At 44.2% G+C, this 9,913-nt stretch overlaps 1 long non-coding RNA gene across 1 annotated transcript; it reads right to left on the reverse strand.

Annotated features, from left to right (window-relative positions):
* Positions 1-5,990: 5,990 nt before the first annotated feature.
* On the reverse strand, positions 5,991-7,442 carry LOC121645204. The gene is made up of 3 exons (XR_006011374.1): positions 6,923-7,442; positions 6,776-6,838; positions 5,991-6,462 (listed from the first exon to the last, which is right to left on the reverse strand). It is a non-coding gene; the product is annotated as an uncharacterized LOC121645204 (long non-coding RNA).
* Positions 7,443-9,913: the final 2,471 nt, after the last annotated feature.

Consider the following 9,913-nt stretch of genomic DNA (forward strand, 5'->3'; position numbering starts at 1 on the left):
GCTCAACCAATCAGATTGTTTCCTGCTTCCACAGCAGCTCTGTCTCTGTCTCTGATCTTTACTGCTTCATTTCTCTCTTGTCTTTGTCATCAGTCCAATGACTCAACAATCAGAGCTTTAACAGTGTGTGAGGCCCTCTAGTGGACGTTGTGGAGTATTGCGTTGTCTTTGCTCCAAAGGTTTTTGTACAGAGTTTTGCTGTTTCCTGTCACTGTGGGCTGCAGAGCACAGTAGTACACAGCAGAGTCAGACACATGAAGCTTCTGGATCTTCAGAGGAACTGATGATTTGTCTCTGATCTCAGCATCAAATCTGTCTTTGCTGAACTCTGGATCATTCTCTTCTGATGTTGAGAAACGTCTCAGCATGTACTTTGGGAAACTATTTACTTCTTGTTTGTACCAGAATAATCTTGGAACTGTAGAACTGGTAGTAAAAGTACAGCTGAGTGTAACATGATCTCCTTCAGCAACAGTAACATCTTCTCTTGGCTGGGTCACTGTGTCTTCTCCTTTACACTCTGAGGAAGAACAGAACATGCAGAGGAAGAGATGAATCAATAAAGATGATTGATTAAAGGAGAAGAATGAGCAGCTTTAAAGAGTTCTATTCCATGTAGAATAGATGTCATTTCCACTCATCATTGTCACTTTGAAGCATAGAAGGTGTTTTTACAAGGTAACAAATGGCAGCAGAAATGATGTGCTGTGATTTTCTGTAGAATGAACATTAAAAGCTCTTCATGTACAGCTCAGTAATGTGTTCAAGTGTTTGAAGAGGAAACATGTTGAGTTTCTATCTTACCAAAGAAAAGAGCAGCCAGAATAATCCACAGCCAATGTTCCATCTGTACAACAAGGTTTCAATCAGCAGGAGAAACTAGCTGATGTTCAACATTCAGTCTGACAATTGTTCTCTTCACAGCAGCTCTTCTTATTGACAGAAAGCTTGAACACAGTGCAGAAGTAGAGCCCCGCCTACTTCATCATGTGGCCTCTAGTGGAGGAAAAAGTTCACTTCAACAGGGAGGAAAAAGTCAGTTTTATTGTCAGTTCTGCAGCAGATCTGCATCAGAGTCCAGGATGTGTGGAAGGGGGGCCGAGCAGGGAGAGAGTTCAGCATCCTGACAGCCTGGTGGACCAAGCTGTCCCTCACTCTGCTGGTCCTGGTCCTGGTCCTGGCCTGCAGGCTCTGCAGTCTCCTTCCTGATGGCAGCAGAGTGAAGAAGCTGTGTGACGGGTGGGTGGGGTCTCTCTCCATGCAGAGGGCTTTACGGGTGAGGAGAGGTGGAGATGTTTGTAGGGAGGAGAGAGGCACTGACGATCTTCTCAGCTGCTCTCACGATGTGTTGGAGGGTCTTCCTGCAGGATGTGGAGCAGGCGTTGTACCACACGGTGATGTTGCTGGTTGTTTTTCTAGGTCAGTGATGTGGTGGTGATGGTCCAGGAGAGGTCCTCTGTGACGTGCACACCCAGGAACTTGGTGCTGCTCCCTCTCTCCACCGTAGCAGCATTGATGGTCAGAGGTGCATGCTGGGGGCGTGGTCTCCTGAAGTCCACAACCATCTCCTTCATCTTCTCCACATTCAGAGAGACATTGTTGTGTTCACACCACAAGACCAGGCGGTTCACCTCGCTCCTGTAGTCTGTCTCATCCTCGTTGCTGATGAGACCCTCCACAGTCTGGATGAGGAGGTTGGAGCTGTGTGACGGTGTGCAGTCGTGGGTCAGCAGAGGGAAGAGGAGGGGGCTCAGCACACATCCTTGAGGGACCCCGTGTTCAGTGTGGTGATGCTGGATGTGTTCCTGCTGACCTGAACTGCCTGTGGTCTCCCGGTCAGGAAGTCCAGCAGCCAGTTGCACAGTGAGGTGTTAATACCCAGCTGGTCCAGTTTCAGAATGAGCTGTTGGGGGATGATTGTGTTGAATGCTGAACTGAAGTCTATGAACAGACGTAAGAGTCTTTGTGTCCAGATGTGTGAGGGCTGTGTGGAGGGCAGTGGAGACGGCATCGTCGGTCGAGTGGTGGGACCGATATGCAAACTGGAAGAGGTCCAGGGAGGGTGGGAGGACAGACCTTATGTGTTTCAACAATAGCCGTTAGAAGCACTTCATAAGAATGGGAGTGAGGGCTACCGGAGGGTAGTCATGGAAACAGGAGGACGACTTCTTTGGGACAGGGATGATGGTGGTGGTTTTGAGGGATGTGGGGACGACATCCTGGCTCAGCGACATGTTGAAGATGTCCGCGAAGACATCCGTGAGCTTCCTGACACAGTCCCTCAGCACACGACCAGGTCTGTTATCAGGACCAGAAGCTTTGCGAGCATCGATCCTGCTGAGTGTCCTCCTCACACTGTCTGGGGACAGAAAGACTTCAGTATGGAAGAGTTTCTGCTAAACAGGAAGTTGGAAAACCACCAGATGAGGCTGAGAGGAGGAGACCAGATATAAGACCAAGTTCCTGAACAAATAGCTTAAAATAAAACCTCGGTAAATCAGACAGGTGGGGGCGGCACAGGAGATGCCTCTGACCTGTATTTAGCTACTGGTGCAGCTTGTGGGGGAGACCTGGGTGGGCCTGGGGGTGGTGGGTCTGGGCCAGGGGCGTTGCTAGGAATAACGTTCTACTGGGGTACAGGCCCCCTACCACATACCCCCCTCACACACACCGCCCCGTGCCACTGCCACATTCCCACCAAAAGCACTAATTGAGATATTAATGAGTGTAAGAACATATTTATTTTTCAACATGGCAGTAAAATCATAAACACCATAACAAACGATGGAAATCAGAACTCTCTTCATACACATTCCACAGTGATGGTTACTACCTGGGTTTCAGGGTGATAGTTTAACTCATTCTGAACTTTGTTTCATTTTGAGCATTAAAGCGTACTCCTCCCAAAAGATTTGTCACCCTGTATGAAAACAAAAAACACGTTATTTCTCTCTGTTTACGTCAGAATTTTGCTTTTTTTTAGTATGAAAATATTGTTTTATGTCCTTTATGAGAATTTCTGTTTCACAGAAAGCCTGTCATTTGTTGATGGTCCCTAAAAGAGACACTGGTAGCTCTAGTGCAAATATCTGTAGAATATCCAACCTAAAACTGGCTTCACCGCGGTCTTAACTCTCTCTTTCTCTTCCCTTTTGGTTTCATTTTAAAAAATAATATAAAACTGACAGTTTTTGTGATGTTACGAGACCTCAAACTGTGCTGTGCGCTCACCTCACCCGACACACGGAGAGCTGCGTGACGTGTGTGTGGTTCACATGCTGCTGGTGCACGGTGACACGGAGAGGTGGGATTTATGGATCTTTGAAGGGAGCCGAATCTTGAGGAGCCGTTCCTTTCAAAGAGCCATTCAGAAGACTGGCTCGTTCTCACAATATCTTACAAAATTTTACAATATATAAGAATGACTGTACTGACTAAGTCCTAAACGAAGTCTAGTACGTGATTCAACCCCTACACCCACAAGTTTAGTCTTGGGGTGAAGTTGTCCTTTTTCCTCTTTGGCCATAATGACCGCCCACAGTTAATTGTCTATAAATCAATTAGTCCGCAAACAGTTCGTGTAGCACGAAAAGTCAGTCGACGAACAATGTTATTTTTAGACCAGTCTGCTACCAATGCATTGGATTTAAGCGAGTGTGTGCACGCACATAGTCATGGTCTTTCATAAAACCCAGCGCTGGTTAAAACATACCCCAATCGAGCGTTGGCCGGCTTTGATGAATGGTGTCCTGGTGTGGTAATGCTAATGCTTCGCTGGCAATTGGCAACTCCAAACATTTGCCCTCCTCACATCCAGACCGGCAACTCCCAACATTTGCCCTCCTCACATCCGGGTTGGCAAACGAAAACGCAATATAAGTCCACGTCCTCTCGATGAACGGTAATCCAAACGAAACCAGTTTTCGACTTAAATTGTACTGACTAAGTCCTAAACGAAGTCTAGTACGTGTTGCTAATTGGAAGGATTACTAGCTTGACGTGCGCCCGATGCGCTCCAAACAATAAAAGAATTCTGTGAATGAGTAATTATTTACATTTATTCGCCTTCTGTACAACAGGTAGAAGCTCAATGCATAATAAATAACAAACCGACATTCTCAACATATAAATAGACGCTAACACTGGCATAAATACAGCGCATACCTAGACGAATACACCTAGCTAGCCCAGGCGCATCTCAGGCGCATACACAGGCGCAGTCGAAAACTGTTTGCTTCTCCATTCAGCAACAACCTGTGCTCGTATTTTCCTCGCTTAAGAAGCCTACCCGGACTCAAGATCTGCTGAGCCCCAAAGTACATATCGCCCCCTAGTAGCATGGAGGCAAAGTACATAACATGACTTAAATATGGCTCATACAATGACAAACAATCAAAATATGTACATATATAAAATCTACTATACACGATAAAAAAAATGAAAGGAAAAATATTGGGGAAAAAAAGGGTAGACCTGAGCAGTCAGTGAAATTCTAGTAAATGTTTCACAGTATTTGTTTCCGAACAACACTCTGCCCATCGATGCTTCACATGAATGGAGCGTGTTGGACATCAGACTTCTATGATGTCACAAATGTGATGAAGTCAATGTGGAAAATTAGTATTGTAGCATTTAGCGTCATTAAACATTAAAGATGTTTAATAAAATTATTAATTCTAATAATTTCAGAAGATTATGTTTTATTAATTACCTCGGGAGCACCACCACACAGATAGCTTTATCCTAATCTAATGGCTGTGTGGACACCATTAGAGTATTCAATTAATTAGTTTAATAAATTAATTAATGCAAGCTAGTCAAATCAATCAGTTATCAATCAATCAGTCTCAGGACGCTAATAACGTGAATTCTTAATTCGAAAGGACCCATAACATGGTTCAAAGGAGGAGTTCACAATAACCAGACCAGTTTAGGATAAATATGAAATATTTATTACTAAACTAATCATGCATAAATGAAAAGGAAATATTTACAAAGGACTTCACATGGAAAATGAATCAAACATTGTAAAATGCAGAATATGGAGTTCAAACCAGAATCTTATTTCAATGTGTCAGAATGAATGAAATGTATGCAAGAAATAAACAAAAGTTAATTAACCTGCGGTGCTAATTGAACTAAGGTTCAGGACTGAAAAGGATCTCTGAATCCTAAAAGGAAAGAGGGAAAACTGAATCTAATCTGTTTAAAGCTGGAAGTTTAACTAAGATGTAGAACTACTAAGATCACTGTCAGACAACCGACCATCCTTAGAGCAGATAAGCAGAAAATTGATCCGAGCAGGACTCGTCCGGTTCTGTTTGGATCGAGCCGACTTACGACCGTTGTAGTGACTCTCCCGGACAAATGAGGAAGTTGGCAGGTGGTTTGGATCCCGAACGATTCCCAAGAAGGCCAGAAGATGCGTCACATGGTGGATCGAAAGGTTTGGATCAGGCAGCTCTGCGGATGCGGACCCTCCCGCGGCTCGGCTGGTGGTATCGATGATGGACAGTGAATGACTTGCGGTGATATGGCAAGAGATGAAAATGTCCAGCTTTAGGTCAGTCCAAAAAAGAAACTCTGTAGCACTGGTTCTGAAGCTTTGGTCAGCCTGTGTTAACCAGTTATCCAAAGTAAAGATCAAAATTTAGGATCAATATTAGAAGTCCAAAAGATAAAAACACAACTAAAGAAAGAGAAGTATTAGCTGGACAAAGGAATGAACTCCGGAGTCAATCCGTCAAAAAGGACAAAAACCATCAATCATGTGTAGCACTTGTGAGACAATGGAGCTCACAACAAAGACTAAGGAGTAATTTCAATTCTCGGTTCGACTCTCGGGAAGCAGCAGGGAATTATCTAAACAACACACCGTACCAATATGATGCTTGAACATATACCAGTTTTATATATAAAAGACAATAAAAGACAGTAACACAAATAATTAAGACAATACAATATATGTGGACACTTAATGACTTGGGTTTTTGTTCTTTGTTTGTTCTTTGGCCAACTGTTCACAAAAAAATCTCTTTCACTGCCTGTTCTCAGTGTTCACAAACAACTCAGGCTGATGAGTAGGATTCGCAGTTCAGTTCACTATCAGATGTCTTAAAGGAGGGTTTCCTTTCTGTCCCACACCAACCCAAGAGTAGCAAATTAAATAAAATAGGTCAGAGAAAAAACTAGTCCAAGTCAGTCTAAGTCGGTCAAAAACTTTCACAATAAAATAAATAGTTGCTAGGGCTGGTGCTCACAGATGAGTGACAGTGTTCTTAGTTCTGGCCTACCGCACTGTAGGTCACACAAAGCAAAATCCAGTGATCACAGAAGAGGTGTAGTCCTTTCCATCTGATCCAGGTGGGAGGCTCGCCATCATGACTATCAGAATATCCGCTCCGGAATATACCAATGAGGTCGAGGGGGGTACACAAAAGAAGGGGGAAAAAAAAACCTGACCTGCCAATGAGACAGGTTCAGAGAATATCTAATGAAACACTATTGTTTTACAGTGTATTCAGAATAATTTGAATCACAACATGTAATAATATCACTAACAAATTTAAGATGAAAATCTGTAAACAATATTTTTATCAGTGCAACCTGCAAATATATATATCTAACTGCTTCATTTAAATGAATCGAAACATTTTAAAACTTTGACAGCACGAACCGTGTGCAAAACAAATATGCATAAGAGCATTTACACATAAAAACAATGAAAGTGCAAACAACTGCAAGAAAACATCTTAATAACAATGATGATCCTCACCAATCTCCAAATCACTTGAGCTCAGACACTCAGCACAGCTGCACCCAAGCTAATCGCCAGACTCTAAAATTATAATGAGCACATTTCCACGTTAAACCAATTTATTATTGATTATCCAGTGCTTTGAGCATTTTGATCATGCTTTACCTTTCAGACGAAGTAAGAGTTGACTCAAACACCGCGCTTCCCGGCGACGTAGCTGCTACGTGTTAGCAACATGATGCTAAAGCTAACAGTAGCACGCGGGCTAACAACTTTACAGCTATGAAGCTGATTAAACTCACTTTTCGCCACTTTCGAAATCGGCGATCACTCGGCAGCACTGAAAGGTTGGAGGACTTTATCCGAGCTCAAGCACAAAGTTTTTGGGCACTTTTCCATCCGATGGAAAACTTCTTTCTTTCTCAACGTTGTTGCAACGTGATGGTTTCTCATACGCAGCTGAAAATCTACGAGCGCTTCGCGAACCGGAACAGGAAATGGATGGGGGGAGCTACTCGCCTTAAAATTACGAGTAATTTATTTTTAATGTATTTACAATAAAACTAATTTATTTATTCCCTTGATGCATCTTCCAAATTTAACTGAACTATTTATTAGACATAAAACTTGTATGGGTTACACCCTCCCCTCTTGACAGTATGCCCGTCCCTGGGCATCTGCTTACATTATTCAGGGACAATATGTCATTTTACTAAGGAACTTGCCAATGCCTCACTAAGGCCTTGGAAGAGAGAGTTTACTACCATCAATAATGGACTACCCAACTTTGAGTACTGAAGCTTCTCAGGCCTTTCACATTTCCTCTGGGAGCGACGAAGAGAGGGTTTCACATTATGACATCTGTCATCTCGTGATTGAATGGACTGAGGCTGCTCAGTCACCACCGTGTTCCCATCATGGTTCTCCTCTACATCAGCAACAGCTGGATCTGCCTCATCCTTTTCAGGAAGAGGTTCCCTAGTTGAATCTAGATCTGTAGAAGGGGGAGTGATTTCATGGAGAACCAAGTTAACCAAGGATCCTGGTTCAGGTAAGATGCCAATCTCCTCTGCAGGTAGAAAACCTTCTTCTGGCGGATTGTCTACATCAGGTAAGTCCTGCACTGCTACTTCAGGTTCTTTCTCTACAGGAATCTGGACTGAAGGAGTGTCAGGGACAGTAGGAACAAATAATATTTCAGGGTTAGGTTCCAGCACTTCTTCACAAAGAGGATTACTCCACTTGTGTGTTTCAACCACAGTAACAACAGAATCTGGGTCTATCACAGGATGAGAAGACAATGGCCAACTAGACGGAGACTCAGACTCTGAATCATCATCTTCTTCAACCTCACTGACTAAACGATGCCTTGTTTTGGGTCTCCTAGCTGGGGGACCTCTGTCAGGTTCGTGTTCTGGAGCTGCAGGCAAAAACCCACAAGGAAGGAGTAGGTCACGGTGTAAGGTTCGAACAGGTCCTTCTTTGTTCTCGGGCTTAACTGTGTAAACTGGCATGTCACCGGCTCGCTTAAGGACAGTATAAATACTTTCCTCCCACTCATCTGCCAGCTTATTTTTGCCACGGAGCTTCACATTTCGAACGAGGACTCTATCACCTTCTTCCAAAGTTGAATCTACCACTCTCTTATCAAACCTGATCTTATTTCGGTCAGCAGTCTTCCCTGCATTGGAGGCAGCAATCTTATAGCTCTCCTCCAAGCGAGATTTTAAATTACGCACATACTGAGAATGTGTATGTTTGACAGCATTAACCGGCAGTCCCAGTGCCAGGTCAATGGGAAGTCGTGGTTGTCTCCCAAACATGAGCTCATAGGGGGAAAACCCTGTGGTGTCATTCTTTGTGCAATTATAAGCGTGCACGAGCGGTTTAACAAAATCCTTCCAATGCAGCTTATCAGACTGATCTAGTGTTCCCAACATCTGAAGGAGAGTACGGTTGAACCTCTCAACCGGGTTACCCCTTGGGTGGTAAGGTGTTGTGCGCACCTTCCTCATGCCAGCAAGTTCACAGAGCTCCTTTATAGTCTTAGATTCAAAATCAGGACCCTGATCACTGTGTAGTTTCTCTGGGAAACCATAATGTGCAATGAAATTTTCCCAAAGGCACTTTGCAACAGTACGTGCTCGCTGGTTGGGTGTTGGGATTGCCACTGCATATTTGGTAAAGTGATCAGTTATCACTAATATGTCCTTTGTGTTTGACCTATCTGGCTCTACGGACAGGAAGTCCATACAAACCAGCTCCAAAGGTCTACAGGTCTTGATATTTACTAATAGACTGGCTCTCTCTGGTGGTGTCTTCCTGCGTACACATCGTTCACAGGTTTTAATCATCTTTTCGATGGTAGACTGCATTTTCGGCCAATAAAATCTGGCTCTGGCCATGTCCACTGTCCGCTCCACTCCTAAGTGGCCCATATCGTTATGAAGGCTTCTCAGAACACGTGACCTCAACCCCTCAGGGAGCACCAATTGGTAAGTGAGGTTGGATTCAGCTTGTCGTCTGCGATAAAGCACTCCATTCTGCATCTCTAGACGATTTAGTTCACGAAGGAGCAAAGGGAGTTCAGGGAGCTCTGCTCGAAGACTCGGAGGGGGACTTTGACCAGATTCTAGCTGAACAACTACTGCATTTATGGCAGGATCAGCCACCTGTTTTTGTCTCAGCTCGTCTGCAGACATTGATGGAATGAGAGGCGACCCATCCAGTTCTTCCTGGAAGGATACTGGAATGGCAGAAGACTGATGAGCTAGGGACTCAACCAAGCTCAACCAAGGAGTATGTGGGTCGTCATCACTACCTCCAGCTACCATGACCGTGTGTCGGTCACAGATAGCTTGGATCACATGAGGAGGAACTGTCTCCGGAGACCCTGCATCACTGAGGTGATAAAGAGCAAACTGGCGAAGTCTCTCACTCTCTTTTCTGGAAACATGGTCGCTATCTGGTGGATCATGAGGCCTGCGAGACAATGCGTCTGCATCCAAGTTCTGTTTACCCGCCCTATACTTCAGCTGAAAGGAGAAGGTGGAAAGACTGGAGAGCCACCTGTATCCTGTTGCGTCAAGCTTTGCTGATGTTAAAACATAAGTCAGCGGGTTGCTGTCGGTGACTACTGTGAAATCAGTACCGTAC

The sequence above is a fragment of the Melanotaenia boesemani genome, chromosome 8, assembly GCF_017639745.1.
Source record: "Melanotaenia boesemani isolate fMelBoe1 chromosome 8, fMelBoe1.pri, whole genome shotgun sequence".
In the NCBI taxonomy this organism is placed as follows: Eukaryota; Metazoa; Chordata; class Actinopteri; order Atheriniformes; family Melanotaeniidae; genus Melanotaenia; species Melanotaenia boesemani.